This window comes from Peromyscus maniculatus, chromosome 4, assembly GCF_049852395.1.
Source record: "Peromyscus maniculatus bairdii isolate BWxNUB_F1_BW_parent chromosome 4, HU_Pman_BW_mat_3.1, whole genome shotgun sequence".
Classification (NCBI taxonomy): Eukaryota; Metazoa; Chordata; class Mammalia; order Rodentia; family Cricetidae; genus Peromyscus; species Peromyscus maniculatus.
Window position 1 is genome coordinate 33,504,356 of NC_134855.1, and position 20,769 is coordinate 33,525,124.

At 37.9% G+C, this 20,769-nt stretch overlaps 1 long non-coding RNA gene across 1 annotated transcript in view; it reads right to left on the bottom strand.

The window, feature by feature from the left end:
- Positions 1–20,769, bottom strand: part of LOC143272871 (uncharacterized) — a 37,223-nt gene that overhangs the window by 3,407 nt on the left and 13,047 nt on the right. The window contains exon 2 of the long non-coding RNA XR_013050483.1: positions 10,717–10,818. This is a non-coding gene — a long non-coding RNA (uncharacterized LOC143272871). The remainder of the gene's footprint in view (positions 1–10,716; positions 10,819–20,769) is intronic.

Consider the following 20,769-nt stretch of genomic DNA (forward strand, 5'->3'; position numbering starts at 1 on the left):
CATGAATCTTAAAAGGTCTTATTAATACAACAAACCCAGAGCCAGGTATTGGGGTGAACACTGAAAGAACAGAGGAACAGAACAAGCCACATCCAGCCTCACCTCTCCAATTCCTCAGCTGATCTCGTTTCCTTAAACTGGAAGCCTGTGTCCTCATACTAATGGATCTCAGCTGAACTGCTGCTAAAAGCCTAAAAGCTTAACTAGGCTCTGTTCCTGGTCCTCATGCCTTATATATACCTTTCTGCTTTCTGCCATCACTTCCTGGGATTAAAGGCGTGTGTCACCATGCCTGACTGTTTTCAGTGTGGCTTTGAACTCACAGAGATCCAGATGGATCTTTGCCTCCTGAATGCTAGGATTAAAGGCGTGTGCTACCACTGCCTAAACCTATGTTTAATATAGTGGCTGTTCTGTTCTCTGACCTCCAGATAATTTTATTGGAGTGCACAATAAATATCTCAACCACACATGAGTCTCGCATTAACCTCCATTTACTGAAAAGAAAAGCTTCTTTGATTAAGGATAATGACAGCCCTAGTCTACCAGTGCAAACATAAAATATTTTTTATAGTTTTTCTTTTTTATTTATGAAGAAATTTTATTATTCTCTTTATATACAAATCACAGATCTCCCTTTTCCTTCCTCTCACCCCTCCATCCCCCACCCCCATTTTCTCCTACAAGAAGGTAAGGCTTCCCAGTGGGGAGTCAGCAAAGCCTGGTACATTCAGTAGAGGCAGGTCCAAGTCCCTCCTGTTGCTTCAAGGCTGTGCAAGGTGTCCCACCATAGGTAGTGGACTCCAAAAAGCCAGCTCATGCACCAGAGATAGATCCTGATCCTACTGCTAGGGGGCCCCTTAAGCATATCAAGCTACACTACTGTCTTGGCCAAGCTCCAGGAGTCCAGTCAAAGAGAGAGAAGAGGGATTCTATGAGCAAGGATCATCAAGATCATTACTGGGAAATCCACAGAGACAACGAAGCCAAACTAGTGGGAACTCATGCAATTTAGACCAACACCTGTGGGTCCTCCACGGAACTGGACTAGGCCCTCTTCATAAACATAAAATGTTGAAGAAGCTGTTTACCTAGCATAAAAATTGTAACAGACTCACTCCTAGTGTCTATGACCTCCTCTGGCATGGACCTTTGACCTTTGCTCAGGTCGTGTACTGCCTCTTTTACAATATACTTCATATTTAACCAGAAATAAGTTACCCCTTACCAGTTGTACCACTTTCACCAGGAAGTACCTCTTGCCTGGGAGGTGATATTGTAGAATGCAATGTGTAGAGCTAGGAAGGACCATTGTTGACTTTTCTTGGCCAATTTTCTGCTTAGCAATTTCTAGTACTCTGAAGCCTCGCAGCTAGGGAAGAAGCTTTCATACCTGTTCCAGAATAACTTAATGATCAACATGTTCAGTGTCTTACCACCCAGTTCTGATGGACAACCAATATTAATGACCATAAGGTGTATGCTTTGGGGGATTCTGGACAATAACTCCCAGTAAGGCTCCTGGAATGAACATTATCTACTTATGCCCAGAACTATATTTAATAAAACACTTCAGTAGTCTCCATAACAAAAGCTATAAAGATGATAGAAAAGTTTTAGGTTTTGTGTATTTACAGAGCATCATTTCATGTGATGTTTAGGAAATATTCCAAATGTGTGGCAATTGTAGCTGATGAATAGATCAAAGGAAGAACAGTGTTTGGTTCAACAATGGAAAATTTCTTTAAAAAATTCTAAAAGACAGAGATATTGTTTGCATATATAAAACAATTTTTATAATTCTCTCATTAACCAGAACTTTTAAACATTGAATCAATAGACAATAATTTTCTGTTAGGAAACCAATACATGGCATATTCACAAAGGCTCTGGAAATATAAAAAAAAGACAAATACAATTATTGTATCAACCAGAGATCACTATTATTGATGATATAATATATCTTCAATTCAAATGTATGTTTTATAAATTATTAGCTAATATTAATCTTTCTACATTATTCAAACCTCTTCAAAAACATTTTATAAACCATGTGACAAATTCATAAGTGTTTTTCTTAAAGGTAATTTATTATACATTATTAAGACTGATCAATTTTGTTAAAGTGTAAGCAGTACCTCAATGTAAGTCTTAATTATAAATCTTGTTTCCGACTAGATAATTACCTCTCTGAATATGCTAACTGAATAACTGAATTTCCATTTCAAAAGTTGTAGGCATTATTACATCTGAATCATATTCATAAATGTATTTCTAAATGCTGTATTCTAACATTTATTGGAACTGTACAAACACTGGATATCATACTCATTTAAATATTTAAAATTACTAAATGAGAACAAAGTCAATAATTAAGAATATTTGAAATTTTCTGATATAATTACTCTTTCTATGCTGTGTCTTATGATTTAGCAAAAGTCATAATTAATGCCATAATTGTATATCAGTTTTCCTTTGGTAAATTGGAAAAGAAACTAAAGGAAGGCAGAAAATGAAAGGCTGGAATGATGAGAACAGATGCTAAGAAGAATGTCTAACCCCAGAAAAACTCATTATAAGGTATTTCCTTATTTCTCAGGACAAGAAATTAAATTGAAAAAAAAAAAAAACTCCATCAAGTGCGTTCACAAAGAAGTTATACACAAAGTCTGAGTAATGATTAATGATAATAAATGCCGGGCGGTGGTGGCGCACGCCTTTAGTCCCAGCACTCGGGAGGCAGAGCCAGGCGGATCTCTGTGAGTTCGAGGCCAGCCTGGGCTACCAAGTGAGCTCCAGGAAAGGCGCAAAGCTACACAGAGAAACCTTGTCTCGAAAAACCAAAAAAAAAAAAAAATGATTAATGATAATAAATACATTCACTGTATAGGGTATTCTACATTAAAAAGTCAAATCATTCTAAAACATTGCTATATGGTAATGGATTTAGAAAATGAAAAGTCAATTGCTATGTATTTGTGACTTGCATTACTGAGACATGTGGCCTTCACTCCTCTGCCACACTTTGGTATAGAATCTATCATCCTTTTCATAGATTGCCCTGTATCTCAATTGCCTGTGGAGACATTCACACCTTAAAAATGCACCCTCATTTTAGCTCTGCTTAAATTTACAAAGCTAACAGTGAATCTAATCTATCTGACAATCCTTGTGTCTAATAATAAAAATGATGATGATGATGATGATGATATCCAAAATGATAATCACATGAGAATGCTTTGAGTTATACTGCTTTCTTTCTCAGAAGTTTATATTACAGGTTAATTCAATGCAGCAATCTTGTTGAGGTTTTTTTTTTTGTTGTTTGTTTGTTTTTTTAGTTTTTATTATGTGTTTGCATGTTTTCCCTCCATGTGCACCTACATATCACATGTATACCTGGTGCTTGCAGAGGCCAGATGAGGATGTTGAATTCCCTGGGGGTAGAGTTGTGAGCTTCATGTGAGTTCTGGACATCAAACTCAGGGTCTCTAATAGGGCAGCCAGTGTTCCTAACCCCTGAGCCATCTCTCCAGCTCCAAAAATCTTTTCTATACATATATCTATCCAAGGCTAAAGATAGAATTAATTGGTAGGTACCTCACACTGCACTCAAATATTTAAAAGAAAACAGTCTAGGAATAATTAGATATTTATCAATGTAAAATGTACTTTATATTGTAACATGTGATCAGAATGTTTCTTAAGTAACAGAAAATTAAGACTACTGATCAGACACCACTTGTACTTTCTCCTACTGAGGAAGCAAACACAACTTCTCTTCTCAAGATTCTTTGGTTCCAAAACAAATGTGTCCTCCCTGTTGAAGCCAGTTGTAAAGACTCACCTCGTCTTAAGTACCTGCAGCAGAAACTTCCCAAAATGCTCTTCCATTACTAAACGTTTCTGTATTTCACACTGACCCTGTGGCTGTAGAGGATTTATCTGCCCATTGTGTCATAATTTCTATTTCCCAGTTGTTGGTGTTGATGAGCCTGCTGAACCATCTCCCACTTCTCTGCAGTGGGAAGCAGAGTGCAGACACAAGCCATTACCCGACTGCATGTGTCAGTGAACACATTCAGGAACAGCCTAGTTCTGACCACAGGGCAAGGCTAATGATGCATCTCAAAGAATCTTTCTTAGAGAAAGCAATTACTAGCTATAGGCCCTGAACAACAACACTGTGGTGTTTGATCATAACACTCTCCTTATTAATTTTTAAATTACTCCTATGTTAATACAATCCAAAATTGACAAGATTTGATCTAATGAAGGTTTTTCTTTTTATTTTGTGCAACTCCTGTATCATAGGCTGAAGAAACAGCTTTAGTGAAAATGGAGACATTTCATTATGTATTTATACTCATCATTATATTTGAAAATGACAAATCATTATTTTTCCACTTCATTAGCTTGCTGACTTTTGCTTTTGTTTTTAGTTTGGTTTTAATATGGAAGAATATACTTGTTTTATAATATAACAAAATAAATACTCATAAAGAGCATAGAATTTTCTGAAAATTTAAAATAATGACAAAGGTGACATGTCAAGATAAGGAGTATGACTGCATAACAATAAGTCTAATTCACAGCACCTGATTCTTCATTGTTATTTATTGCTAATGACACATCTAGTTATCCTTCTGATCAAAGTTCACATTTTCTTTTTCTTTTTTTTTAAAAAAATATGACTATGGTTTAAGCACAGAAGTTTAATCTACTAGAGCTTTTGAAATGATGCCTTCTGATATCAGCTGTATGGTGACATTTTTGCAGGTCAGTTTTTCAGGACCAAGCTCTTAACAATGACCCTGTGTACAACTTCATGGCATGTGTTCTTTGACAGCTAACAAGGCAACTACTAAATTGCTATGCACTGGGTAATACACTTTAGTGGTATCTGGACACATGTATACATTAGTGTGTTCACTGATATCCATGAAAATCTGTCAACTACATTACACTCCTGCCCAACACCCTCCCTCATACCACAAAATTTTCTTTCATGTTAATTGGCAGCATTTATGTTTTAATATAATTGTCAATTCCTAATCAACTTAATTGTCTGTTTGTTGACTGTTCTAATTAGTAGGCTTAAATTGCAAATAACAAAGAGGTATTTGGTTTGATTGAGTGCATGTTCTTGTGGAAAGGGAAGGTCTGGGTTCACATACGATTTAATCAGGAGGTTTATTCTTTCATAAGAAACTCAGTTATGAATCTCTCTGTTCTTTATGTCTTTACATATTGGTTTATCCCAATGATGGTTTTATTAACATAACTGCTGCAGTCCTGGACTTTATATTTGTGTATGATGCTATCCATTTATCAGGAGCTTAGCAATACTTTAGTAACTCTGAGGTTTAATAATATTGGTCCAGATTAGAATGTTTATGCCCCTGAACCATTAATGGAGCAAAGGAATGGCATGTGTTAAGCTGGTATCGTATTTCCCATACTTAATATTTGGAGTCCATCTAGGTTATAAAACTGGAAAAAATGGGATATGGAATGAAAGTCAGAGACTGCTGCAAAAAAAAAAAATAAAGGAAAATAGGTTATGAAGATATTGTTCCAAAAGAGGGACTGTTGCTCTGCATTGTGCTGCCAATAACAACAGTTAAAGCATGTGTGGTCCTCAGACTCCAATGTCCTGTTCTGGAAGCAAAGGCTGACATTATTGTGAAGATACTTTAGCTGTTCTGTGCATTCTTGGAGAGTGGCTGTCAAAGAGGAATTCAGCAGGAAGGCAGAGTGAGGAAAAGGGTGGACAGTTTCCCAGCTCTCCTGAGTCAGATCTTCACAGTATGGCTTCATCAATCTCTTTGATGTACTTTCTCCGAATGTCAGACACATTCAAATATTAGCACAAAAAATGGATTTCAAAGCTAAATATGAATACTCACCATGCTATGCATGTTTGGATTAACCATATCTCTTTGGCAAAATTTACCTATTCCTCCCTGATTTAGCCAATTGTATCATTAGATGGATCCCGGAGAGGTATTCAAGTACTTATTACTTGTCATGACATGAACTTCTGACAGTTATAATGTAGTCAGACCAAAGAAAACAGGCTTACCATTGACATCACTGATCTTTTAAGTCCTGGATGATTGGTAGCCCCAGAAACACCCTTCCACAGTGAACCTATGAGGGGCATATGAGGGCTCAAGGTATTAAAGAATTTATTATGAGATTTTGGTGGAATAAAGCTATTAAGTCAATTGATCTTTGTGAGTAGAAACTCATACCTTTGGCCTTTTCTAATTACTGTTGGACCGCCTGCTCTCATTTTTTTGGTCTTTATTCTTCTTCTGTTTTTTTTCTATTATAAAGATAATCATAAATAACATTTTATATAAATCATTATCAAACATAATAATTTTTTGACCTGATAGAATAGATATACCATTTCTTGTTATCACAACTTCTTTCTTTGTTTTGCTTTATGTTTTCCTCCATTGTTCTTATGTTACTACTCTGCCAATGTTCTTTAATTTTAATGTGAACGATGCATTTGCGGAAAGAAAATCACCATGCCTTGGGAGCTGCTTTGGTCTTTTTTCCCCTTTCCTCCTACTTTCTTCTTTTTTTCTTCCCTTTCCCTTCCCTCCCCTCCCACTCCCCTCCCCTCCCACTCCCCTCCCCTCCCCTCCCACTCCCCTCCCCTCCCCTCCCCTCCCCTCCCACTCCCCTCCCCTCCCCTCCCACTTCTCTCCCCTCTCCTCTCCTCCCCTTCTCTTTCCTTCCTTCCTTCCTTCCCTTCCCTTTCCTCCTTCTTCCTTCTTTCTTTTCCCTTCCCTTCTTCCTTCTCTTCCCTTCCCTTTCCCTTCCTTCCTTCCTTCCTTCTTCCCTCCCTCCTTCCTTCCTTCTCTCCCTCCCTCCTTCCCTCCCTTCCTCCCTTCCTTCCTTCCTTCCTTCCTTCCTTCCTTCCTTCCTTCCTTCCTTCCTTCCTTCTATCTTTCTTTTTTCTACTATAACCAAACAGCACAGACTGGGTCATTTATAATAAACAAAAAGTTAGTTTCTGGTTCTAGAAGCTGCAAAATTTAATGATGGGAGGCCATCAAACTGTGTACCTTATGCATGGAAGAATTAAGAAAGCATGAGGGAGAAGCAAGAGGGGTCCAAATTTGCATATTAATTAGGAACTATTACCATGACAATAAGCTCACTATAGAAGTAATTCTTTCAATCCATTCTTGAAGACATAGCTTTCTATCTTGATTAACCTCTTTAAAAAATCCTTGTCTCTTAATATTGGCACAATGGCAATATTGAGAAGAATGAACACACAACGCAACCCCTAACAGCTAAACAGTTGCTTGTGTATGTCTACAATTTGGCCATCTGTGTACCCAAACAGAGGATCCATGCCTGAGAGCTGCCACTAACACGCAGTATTAATTGTGTTAAGAAATCCAGCTTTATTCAGAAAGATATCACTGGTAACTTCTGGAAAATTTTTGGTGGTGATCTCTAGTTATTCAGTACATTCCTGGTTAGTCACTACTCTCAGATTCAGCACTGAAATAAGAGCCAAGAACAAAACAAAACAAAAACAAAAAATAGTCTTTTTGGTAGATAAAAGTGGGTTCTCTATATATTTTAATATATCAAAGTAAATTATCTTGTATAAGAAGATCTTTTACTTTCTAAAAAATGCATCGAAATTATAATTATCTTGGTATCTAGAAGCTGCTTAAATAAATAGAAAAATATTGTCTTGAATAATTTTTAATTTTCTTTAATAATCTCCTTTTCTCCTACTGAAAGACACTGCACTTTAATAAGAGTGAGCAAGAGGTACATGCCTCAGATAAGATGCACTCACATTCTCTGTCTACTTCAACCTTATATTTTCTTCCTCATTCTTTATGATTCCGTAGTTCTTAATATCTATGATCTCTGGCACAGTTTTAAAAGTGGTGTCATAAAAGAGTAAGTATGAAATTTATCAGTTTTGTGATCACTGACAAATCACTTTTGTATTATAGACTTACGTGGTTGACTTGCATTTCAAACGCAAATGTCCAAAGTGGAGTTGAAAACTTGATCTTGTTCAGTCAGAAGCAATATCTTTTTGTCATTATTGCACACTAGCAGAAAACGGAGTCAACTCTCACCCTCACTCTGACGGCCATAACTAGACAATCAGTGGGCAATTGCCAGTTGAGTTCCATCTCTACATGTATCTCCAACCCATCAACTTTTCTTCAGTGCCACATTCCTTTTTCTCCTTCTCAGTGTGACTTGACCTTACAACTGTATTTATCTTCTTCATTGCTTCATTTTTCCCCCTGCTACCAGAAGTAGCATATTATAAAACATATTCCCTAATTAGGATACTTTAATATAAGAAACATTAGTGCCTTCCCATAGCCCTTAGGATAGCAAAAAGAAAAGAAAACACTAAGTCCACTGGTCTTGGCACAGCACATAATGCCATGTACCACATGCTCTCAACTCTGGCTTTTCTAGTACATTCCAAGTGGCCCAATAGAGACTGATTTTACTCACTGATATTGCTTTTGGTTCTCCAAGGAAACAGTCTATTGAGCCTAATGTTCCATGCAGATGGAAGTGGACAGGGGAATAAGTAGAGGACAGATAACAATAATTAGACAGTGTTGGCAAGCAATCAATAGACACTTCACTGTCATGCTTGGGACATGTTGCAATAACTGTCTGTTCAACAGTATACTTGTATCCTATTACTGTGTGTATTATTCAGTATTCACTAATGAAATAGAACTAAGAGGGGGTTATTTTAAAGATATTATTTCATCTTATAAGTATGAAGACATACTTTATATCCATGTGTTCTAAACTTCTATAATCAACCAGCTATAAGTTAAAGATACTTGAGTGTAGCTTGAAGTTTTCGTGTTTCCTGGCCACCTGGTGGTTGGGACAAATCTCTCCTACTCAAGTCCCCCAAGTTAACACACAGAGGCTTATATTATTTATAACTGCTTGACCATTAGTTCAGGCTTATTACTGACTAGCTCTTACACTTAAATTAACCCATAATTCTTATTTTTGTTTAGCCATGTAGCTTGGTGCCTTTTCTCAGTTCTGCCTTGACATCTTGCTTCCTATGTGTCTGGCTGGCAACTCCTGACTCAGACTTCCTCTTCCTAATATTCTCCTTGTCTGCTTATCCCACCTATACTTCCTGCCTGGCTACTGGCCAATCAGCATTTTACTTATCAACATGTCAGAGCAACACACATTCACAGCATATAGAACGACATTCTGCAGCACCTGAGAAAATGTCATCTGTCTAGAACATTAATATAACTTAATTGTCAGTATTCCCAGCTAACACGGTCTCTAGAACATAATAAATAGGTCTATGTATACTTTTAAATAAACTCTGTATAATATTGACCTAGTTTTCTTTTCTTTCATTCATTCTTTCTTTCTTTCTTTCTTTTTTTTGTCAACTAGGTACAACCTATAGTCATCTAGAAAAGGAAATTTCATTTGAAGAACTGTCTTGATTAGATTGACATGTGTCTATAATTGTGATATACTGTACTGGTACATGTGGGAAGAATCAGCCCATTATGTGTGATGCCATTTCTTTTTTTAACTTTTATTGCTTCTTTGTTGAATTTTACATTACGCATTCTGATTCCACTTATTTCCTTGTCCCCTCACATCTACCCTGTGTGCTTGCAACTGCCCCCTCAACAAAACCAAATTTAAGAGAAAAAACAAAAACTAAACCAACCAACCAAACAACAAAAAATAAAAAAAAATGAAAGAAGAATCTTGTTATGGGAGCTGTAGTGTGGCCTGTTGAGTCACACAGTTTACCCTTTAGTCCATTCATCTCTACTTGCAAGTGTTCATTGACAAGAATCATCATTGGTCTGGCTTCAGGCTTTTAGTTCACTAATAATGGACTCTCCCTGAGGCTCCTCTTGGATATCCTGGTGTTGTCCTGTATCATAGAGATCTTGTTGTTTTGGATCTGTAGATTTGTCTCCTTCACCTGCTCTAACAGTTCATACATGAGGTGGATGTTGGAGTAGACCAACTCATAGCCCTGGTTCTGGACTTCAGGGGCAGGTGGGTTGGTCAGGTCCCTAGCTTTCCCTCATAGTCACTACCTGGGTGAGCTCTACAGCACTGCCTTGACTAACTCACCCAATGCATCCTACAGCAAGGAGTGGGTCCAGTTGTTCTGCTCCTAGGCCCTCAGATCCATATCACCCATACTCATACCACCAGGACCACTTCTACTGTTTTGCACAGGCAAGGTGCAGGGCCATCTCTCATGAATGATGTAGGGGCTATATGGGGGGGGGGGGTGAGGCAGGGCCAGCTCTGTCGATCTCATACCTTCAGAGCTGGTTCACTGGCACTCCCAACAGCAAGGTATACGATCTGTATGCTGTCCTGGTGCTATCTTTTGTGTTGCAGCTGGTGAGGGGCAAGGCTAGTTCTCCCACTCTTGTGATCCCAGGGGCCAGCTCTCTGGCCTGCAGCACACAGCAAAGGGCAGAGGGCATAGGGCATCACTCCCTCACCCATGTCACTGCATGGCAGATGAGGGGGCGGGGTCAGCTCTGTTGCTCTCAGGTCCTCAGGGCTTTCCTCACCTGCACCCCCTGAAACAGGGTCAGCTCTAGTATGCTGCCCAGATGGGGGTCAGCGCCAGCTCTTTAGTGTGCTGCAGCTGATGAGGGTCAGGCTTACCTCTTCCACTCTTATGACCAGGAGCCAGCCTTTCAGGAGCCACGGGTAGAAATAGGAGAAGCAGGGGAGGTGTGATGCCAATTCTAAACAGGTAGAACTGAGCTGTATAAGAAAAATAGTTGATTATCACATTTTATTTCAATGCCTTTTAACTGATTGTATTCTACTATGTATTTACTTTCCCTTGTGTGCATATTTGGATACATCATTATATAAAGAAATCCGATGGGAAGCCTTACCTTTTCAGAGGAGGGGATAGGGGATGGGTTGAGGGGGAAGCCTGTGGGGGGAGCATGGGAGGAGGAATGAGAGGAGGATCTGTGGTTGGTAAGTAAAAAGAATAAAAAATTTCTTAATAAAGGAAAAATGCTTTAAGAATTTAGACTTTTCTCAACAGTGAGACACATCTGCTCTTGGCAGTACCAATTACTTCAAATAGGATGATGTGCCTAGAAGAAACTCCTTATAGAGTTTGCTTTCAATGTGACAAGGCTAGCCATTTGGTCAAAAAACTTCTATTGCCTGGACTGCTTGAGAATGGGCTATATAAAGTGGACATGCAGGACCCACAGAAAAGTGACTGCTAAACTTTGCCAAAACAAGGTGGGATGGGCCTTCGGGTTCTTGCTTCACAGAGGAAACTGCCAGACATTCTGCAGGACACAGAAGAAATGGACTAATGAAATTTGCCAATATCAGCAGGACAATCCTTCAAATTTCCTGCTTCACTAAAATATCTTCCAGATACTCTAGGCCTATACGTTAAAGATGGATGGCCCAACATTATGAAAGAACTTTGGTGACTGTCCAGGCAAGTAGATGTTTCTGTAATTTCTAGAGTTTTGGAAGTTGCTATCAATGCACTTCCTGTTTCATCAGGTAATATTATATCCGTCTGGGGTCTTTGATATAGTTGAAGACTAAATAGTTACAATTTTTCTTGGTTATGATAAAAGATAAGTTAGATATGAAACTTTAGACTCACAAAGAGGATAGATGGTAGAGTAATTTCTTTAATTTTGCCAAATACAAATAGACTGGATATTGTAACTGATTCTTACCTGATAACTGTTTTTGTTGTATATAATTTTATTATATTAAAGTTAAAACCACCAGGTGGCAGTGGCCCACACCTTTAATCCCAGCACCTAGAAGGAAGAGCCAGGTGGATCTCTGTGAGTTAGAGGCCAGTCTGGTCTACAGAGTGAGATCCCGGACAGGCTCCACCAAAACTACATGGATAAACTCTGTCTTGAAAAACAAAACAAAACGAAACAAAAAGTTAAAACCTTTCTTTTTGATTAGTCAGAAAAGGGGAAATGTTGTGGGATATCCTTCTGTATGCTGAGAATGTTTGTTGTTCTCATTGGTTGATAAATAAAGATGTTTTGACCAGTGATGAGGCAGAATAAGGTCAGTCAGTACAATCAAACTGGAGTGAGATGAAGAAGGGTGGAGTTGCGGCAGACACCAGCCAGCTGCCAAGGAAGCAAGAAAATGTAGAAAATGAGGTAACAAGCCACAGACCATGTGGCAAAGCACAGATAAGAAATATGGGTTAATTTAAATGTAAGAACTAGCTAGTAATAAGCCTGAGCCATCACCCAAGCATTTATAATTAAAAAGAAAAATAGCTGATCACAAGCCAGAGTGCAAGTCAGTAAGCAGTTTTCCTCCATTGTTTCTGCCTTCAGTTTCGTACCTTGAATTCCTGCCCTGATTTTTTTTTTTTTTTTTTACTCAATGACTGAATTTGATCAGGAAGTGTAAGCTGAAATAAACTCTTTACTCCACAAGTTGCTTTTGGTCAGAGTGATTTGTCACATCAACAGAGATCAAAGTAAAACATTATTGTTCTATCTATGTCTTCAAATATATGGGAGAGAGGGAGGAGAGAGAGACAGGGTTGGGGAAGGGGCAGGGAGGGAGAGAGATGTTTATTTTTAAAAATTCGCTTATATACTTATAGAGACTTGGTAAATTCATATCTAAAGAACTTGCTCAGCAAGTTGTAATTGGAGTCCTAAGTTAGCCTGCTGGTATTCCAGGAGGAATCAGTACTGCACATGAAGTGTGAGGCCATCTGCTGAAACACTGCCTTGTCTATGGCCAACTGGTATTTTTTTTTAATACAGACCTTCAGTCTCTGTCACATGAAGGTAATCTTTCTTTCCCCCAAATATCTAACCAGATATCTGGGCTTTCTGTACTAGCTAAATTGAGACATAAAATTATCATTAAAATTGTTGTTTTTTCCTTTGCATAGCTTTTTATTAGAACATTATATTTAGAGACTAATACACTTTTTTCTTGTGAATATTTATCATTGAATTTATGCAAATAATGCTTACCAATGTTGGTATTTTGTCTGACTTGAACCTATCATAGTCTCTGTGAGATCATATATGTATCACTGCTGCTGTGTCTAAAAGACACTTCTTTATCAAGGCCATCTACCACCTCTGGCTGTTATCTTTTTGCCTCTTTGAGTCTTAAGGCAAGAGGTTTGATAAATACTCCAATTAGGGCTGAATTCTCCAAAAATCTCTTACTCTCTGTATTTTGTCCAGTTGTGGACCTCTGTTTTAAAGTGCAATATGCTAGACAGTGAAAGTTCTTTGATGAGGTTTGAGTGATAAGCTGATATATGCATATAGAAATGTATTACTAGAAGTCATTTTATTGCTATTTTTCTTTAGCAGAATAATAGTTGTAGGTTTTTCTCTAGGCCCATGACTCCTCTATTCACAGGTTCTTGGCCACCATAGCCATGTCTGATATGGATTCTATCTCATGGAGTGGGCCTTAAATCCAATTTTTAAAAGTGGTTGATTACTTCCCTAATGCCTGTGCCACTACTGCACAAGTATATCTTGCAGAAAGGATGCTATTATAGGTCACAAGGCTGCAGCACCATGAAGGCTAGTCGGTAGGGTTAAAGCTACTAGTTGGGAACCAGCTCTAGCTCGCCATGTTTGATGTAGTGTCTTCAGAAATAGGGACTTACCATCAGGTTATAGAAAGTAACCAATACCCTTGGAAATAGTCCATGATTTATGTAGGGTTCTATAGGATATCTGTAGCTAACCATTCAACAGGATGTTACCCATTCTTTGACCTGGAAATGTTACCTGATGTTATAAGGTGTCTAATTGGCTCACCCTAACCAAGAAGCTATTTGCAATTGATAACTGGAAAGGGAAAATCAGTTTCCTCCATGGAGTGTCATTAGGCACATTGTAAGACTTGCCCCATGTCTGAGGGTACTTGGCTAACATAAAAGAAACAATGTGTTTTTGTGCCTTTTGCTTTGTTTTATTTTTTTTTCTTTTTTGTCTAATTGGCTTTTTTAAATTATTTTTGTTTTGTAGCTTTTGATTTTGTTTACAATATTTTTCATTTTTATTTTTTGAGACAGACAAAAATAAACATGAAGTTGGGTGGATAGGAAAGCTGAAAGGATTTGGAAGGAGTTGGGAAAGGGAAAATAATAGGATCAAAATATTAAAATAATTAAAAACTAAACAAAGTCTGTATGAAAATGCCACAATAAAACTAATTATTTTGCATCTTCATTGAAAGCCTAATCATAATAAAAACACAAATTGGTAGATTCAGTTATTATCTCTTTTAATAATCTCATTTTTATGAGTAGTTTAAGAACACATCTGTCTTTTGAACAAACTAACCATTTAGACACTTCCATTATTTTCTTGGATTGTTGGCTTATGGAGTCCACAATGGAGATGAATATACTTGCTTTCTGCTGTCAGTTTTGTATTGGATTCTCAAAGTCTTCAAATATTCATAAAAAATTCATTGAAACTGTAGAATCAATCCCAAACAAAAAAGTTTACATAATGTGTTATTTATTATTATTATGTAGTAGGGTATCATCTAGATCTGTCTAGAATGGCAGCAGAGGTCACCTTCTCTAAGTTGCTCTCATTTTTGCATAATCTTCAATGTTTAATTAAAAGAAGAATGTGTCTTTGAGATATTGTACATTATTCTGGATAATAAAGCCACAAAGGAGGAGAAGCTGGCTTTATAGCTTTATATAGTGAATTATAGAGTTCATTTATGAAAATATTTGAAAAACCATTTCCTTTAGACCCTACTCTTTTGAAATATTAGTTCAGTTATCAAGAAGTTCAGTTAACACTTTATGCTGTAATGCTTGACTGAGTCAATGCAGTAAAGACTATTAACAATTTTGAGTATTCTGGGGAAAGATGGTTCCAGTCTTTTTTCTGAAACCTTCCCAAGTTTTTTTCCTCTTGATTAATATTCTTATTTTACATTACTTAGCATTATATCTTCTTAGACACACACTTAGAATATGCTAATTCAGAAAGTCCTGCTGCCATTTTTGACTCATTAAATAATAGCTTATTTGGATTCCTACTGTTGTAGATTATATAGCACATCTACACTGTGACACAGAAGTATGAATTAAAATGCCTTCTTGTTGTGAAGGGATCCACAGTTGTCTGGTTGGAATTTCCAGACAGAACAATGGTAACTTCAAGTATTATTATCTAGAGATTTAATGAAAGGTCAGTATGGTATAAGAAATTGAGGATACATTCATCTTTCAGGTTGACTTGAGGCACTAAAACTATAAGCATTGCTTCAGATACTATATTTCCATCTTAGAGCAGGATTCAGACATGACGAATTAATAATGTGTTAGACATATTGGTAGAAATGTGGAGGGGATGGTAGAGAAGGGAGCCTGGAGCAGGTGGGGATAAAGAACATATGGGAAGCAAAAGCAGTAGTTCAGAAAATTGATCCTGAGTTTCTGAGCTAAGGCAACCCAGGGAAATGGGAGAACACAAGATGAAAGACATTCTGAGAAACAACTAACAAGGGATGCAAGTAGCTGACTATGGGGAAGGAATGGAGACAGAAGAGTGTGTCAACTCAGGTTTCTGCCTTGAACACGGCATGGACAGTAATTGTGATAACACCTCCGAGACAGAAGAAGGAGTGATGTGTCCTGGGGAAGGCCGTATTGATTTCAGATTTGGACCTACAAACCTTGATAAGCATGTAGGACAAAAGTCACACATCAAACTCTTAGAAATCTTGATATAAAAGTCAAAAGAGATAAGAGCTGACAAGACAGATTTAGAGGACATCAACCTGAGATAATTGGATTTGGGAGTGAGAGCGAGAACACTGGGAGAGCATACTGATTGAGGAAGACACAGAAACAAGACAGGAGCATGGCTCAAGAGTACAGTGCACATTATGACAAAACCCAAGAGACAGCAGTTTAAGAGATAAATATATACCAAAAACCAGTGGTGTTCTGGGTGATAGTGGAGGAAGTGATTTTAGTGCTGCAGAGACAACTATTCACTTCTGGTGTTACAGTCTGTTCTATTGCTGGGGTACTTAAAAGCATCTTTAGAGATGTTAATGGCTATCTGTTAAATAGCAATGAATTGTCAATTGCAAATGTACAACTTGCTAATGGACCACCTATTTAATAGTTTTGCTTTCTTTATTAATTCTTGAATTCATTCACCTTTTGGGGGGTTAAAAGAAGCATATGGGTTTAAAGCAGTAATTTCTATTACCCAATGCATAGTTAATTTTACAGTTTCAAATATGCAACATGTCAGAGAAATTCTGCCACAACATTTCTTTCTCATGTGTTTATTTATGCCAGCTTCAGGAAATATCATTAGGACCAAATGAGGCTTCCTGCCTCCAGCCTAAGCCCAGGTGAAAGGGAGGGAGAGCTTACCATTTTTGTTTGTTAAACAGTGTGTGTTTAGGATTCTTCCATCATCAATCTTCCTGAAGCATGCTGATAACCAATGACAACTAGGGTAGGCTCAAACAGCAAGTTTTCTGATTTCTGATCCAAGATAAAGTATTGTGAGGTTAGAGTGCTATAAGTTTTCTGTTTACTGATGCTTAGAATTTTTTTAGTAGTTAACTGTGTGTGTGTGTGTGTGTGTGTGTGTGTGTGTGTGTGTGTGTGTGTGTGTGTGTGCGCGCGCGCACGCGCGCGCATGCACTTATTTGCCTTTGGCCTACAGAGGCCAGCCAGAGTAGAATATTTCATTATATGGCACTGGAACTGATGAAGGCTGTAAGCTGCCTGATATGTACCCTGGGAAAAGTGTGGGTCTTTTTGAAGAGCAGGAAGGGTGAAAGAGATCTTTTGAGATAACTTGTCATAAACAGAATCTAGACAGACTTCAACTTCTGATAATCAACTGAAACATTTCACTTTGCAATGGTGTAGAAGGTAATATGAATAGAAATTGGGCTTTGAATTTCAGATTTTGATGGTCCCAGGGGTAGCTAATGTATGATTCCGAGCAGTGGCAGTAAGCTGATGTCTTGTTATCATGAGATTAAACAACCAATCCTCTACAGCTGGTGTTTGATAAGAGATAAATAAGATACATTTTCAACAAATAATACTTTTAACTTGTGATGCATTATCTGGGCATAAGCTCTCTTTAGGTGGAGGAAAACCTGGAATGCACATTTTTAACTGTCATTGACTTTCCCATATCCTTTTAATCACTATAGCTGCTTGGATTATAAAGGTCATCCCATAAACTGTTGCTTCAGGATCTATTTCCCATGGATCTAAGGCTGAGGCATTACTCAAAACTAATAATGAAGCTTTTATATTAATGGCTCACTCTTCTTCATTGAGTTATAATTCATCTATGTATTATTAAGTTGTTAAGTAGGTTTCTGGGGTTAAAACCCATTCATTTGATTCCCCTTTGGTTTACTTATTTTAATTGCATATTTTTTTAAATACCCAATAGCGCAATTCTCTAGACATTGTCCTTTATTTGTAGAGGAGAAACATTGATGGACATAAGAAATATTTCTTTAATATTAAAATTCTATATTAAGAGTGGCTTTGTGGAAAGTTGATAAAGTATTACATATCTTCCTTACAACTGATCAAAGGGATGAGGACAGTCACTTGTGTCCACTTAAGCTTGTGCTCTCCTGAAGCAAGTAACTGAATTACAACTGAAAAGTGTAGAGAAAAGGGGCCATTCTTGGAAGAGTGACCATGAAAGTCAGAGAAGAGGACTTTCATGGGGAGCATGCTATACTGGTGGGGCCATGTATTTGTAAAGACTGGAGGTTGATAAAGCATTTCAGGAGGGGGGCTCTACCATACTTCTGGTAGCAAAGAAAAGAAGTCAGGAGAAGAGATGGACTCTCAAAAGCAGGAAGCTGAAATGTAACCATCTTGTTGCACAGGAATAAATATATTATAAAGAGACAATTTTGTTCCATTCCTCATTTGGCTATCAGATTATTCAAACTATATTTATGGTCGTAATAAATAACAATTTTCCCAGCAATCTCTTCTTGAGACATTAATAGCTGAAGCCATGGGCATCCAGAGGAGGAACTTTGTCTCATGGGGGAAATAAAAGACTTACAATTTGTCAGACAATTTTGTAGGAGAAACTAGATTGCAGTTTCCAAAGATACACCTGGGGTGGTGAAGGAGGCTTTATCCCTTTATCTTTCTTCCCAATCAAATAAATATTTGTTTTCTGTTTTATGCTATTATTTTGCCTCCTTTAATTGGCTTATTGAGGATGGGTGGCATAACCTGGTTTGTTGGGGCAAAGGCTGTGACCCTATGTCCAGTAGCTGAAGAAGTTCAGGCTAATGGCAGAGTTAAGTTGTGATTGCAAGAACTTTTTTTTAATTTTTATTAAGAAATTTTCTACTCACTCCACATACCATCCACAGATTCCTCCCTCCTCCCACCCCCAGCCCTCTTTCCCAAGCCACCCCACATTCCCACATCCCCCAAATCAAGGTCTCCCATGGGGAGTCAGCAGAGCACAGCACACTGAGCCTAGGCAGGTCCAAGCCCCTCCTCCACTGCACCAAGGCTGTGCAAGGTGTCACACCACAGGCACTGGATTCCCAAGATTCCCAGAAGCCTGCCCATGCACCAGGGACAGATCCCGATCCCCCTGCCTGGGTGTCCCCCAAACAGTTCGAGCAAAATAACAGTCTTCCGTATCCAGAGGGCCTAGTACAGTCCCATGGGGGCTCCACAGCCACCAGTCCACAGTTCGTGGGTTTCTGCTAGTATGGCCAGTCATCTCCAGGCAGACAAATTTTAAGAGTACTCAAAAGGCACTCAAAATATCTTCAAAATTGAAAATCTACCAAAGAGGATAATTCCATTGAGGTTCAAATCCTTTTAATTTCTTTTACTTCATGAATATGAGACAGTGAGACATGGGCTCTGGAGGATGCTAAGAGTTGGAAAATGTAAGAGCTGCTGAGGGAGATCAAGGTTGCTCAGTTGAGGCCCTGCCTGAGAGATCTGAAGGTCAATTCTGAAGGGAATCTAGGAGTCTGTCTGATATTACATTTCTAGTGACTAAGACTATCTTAATAAAAATGAATACTTCCTTCTGGAGAATGAATTTAATTACTTCCTACCTGGGTCAGGACAGAGGACAGCTCTTTGCTTTCTCAGGAACCCAGAATGTTTGGATCACACTCCCCATCTGCCAGTCATGTGTATGTACCATCTCTATCAAACCTAGCCTTTTACTATTCCCCAATAAACTAGCTTTCAATGATTCCAATGTAGATTACCTTTCTTTCCATTACTAACGCCAATGATTCCATGGTGAATTCTAATCCTTACTTATCATATAATAAAGTGCCAGTTGTCCAGACATTAAAATGTCTTTCAAGGCAACCAGACTGGAACAAACCCTACTGCATATGAACACTGAAAGCAAAATGTCTGAAATATTCCAAAGGAGGAAGGATAGAGAATGTAAACAAGCAGAGGAGAAATGTGACCCATTCCTGGAACAGGAAAAAGTAAGATACAGCCTACTCTATACAGCTAACTTTCTTTTCCTTGGCACTATAGCCCAACATTCATTTCATTTTTTTATGATGCAAATTCCACCATCCATCACATGTTTTTCTAAGAATCTTCTGGTGGTTACTTAGTAGGGTAGTTTAGGTTTCTTTTTTTCTTTTCTTTTCTTTCTTTTCCTTTCTTTCTTTCTTTCTTTCTTTCTTTCTTTCTTTCTTTCTTTCTTTCTTTCTTTCTTTCTTTCTTTCTTTCTTTCTTTCTTTCTTTCTTTCTTTCTTCTTTTTTCAGACTCCTTAGGGAAGGAGATGCCCCAAAGAACAGGAGCCTATATCTCTGACTGACATACTAATTCTGGAGCTGCTCCAACCTGGCACCATATACTCTGCACATGATACCTACTACCCATCCTGAAGCTGAAATTAAGCATCCTTTGAGCATTCGTGTGATTTTGAAATCAAGCTTTTTCAAAACAACTTCTCTGAAGCGTCATGCTTTTCTACAGTGGGACCAAGACACATAGTCTCCATAAAAATAGAAATATTAATGAAACAAACATTTGATTTTTTAAAATTAGAGTCATTTCAACCTTTTTCCATACCTGAATAATTTTAAGGCTTGTGTGTTAGACTATTAGTGCCTGGATAAGAGACAGTTTGTGTTATCAGCAGCATATGGCAGAATTGCTCATCCCTTGGTGACTAAGGCTTTGCTACTGGCTGTTCTGAGGTATTCCATCTTCTCTTTGAAGGAATGACTTGAGTATTTTATGACCCCTTGGCCCTCAAGCAATTCAGTTCTGTTAAGTCTGTGCCATGCTTCATCCAAATACAAACAGACATATTTTGGGATGAGCTAGCAGTCTCCCTCATTATGTGTCGTGTGACACTACTCCTGAGGAGACAAATGTATGATCATCCTAGGTAGGGAACAATCAGACAACCAAAGTCCAACTCAGTGAATCAATAGTTTGTCCTTTTTTTCCCATTAAAATACTTTTTAATTTTTTGTACATTTTTAATTATCATATAATTATACCATTCCCCACCTTTTTTCCTCCATCCCCTCCCATGTACCCCCTACTCTAAAATTTATAGCTTATTTTTCTTTGATTATTATTGTTACATACACACACACACATATATATATATATGTCTATAAATTATTGTTACACATACCCATATACATAT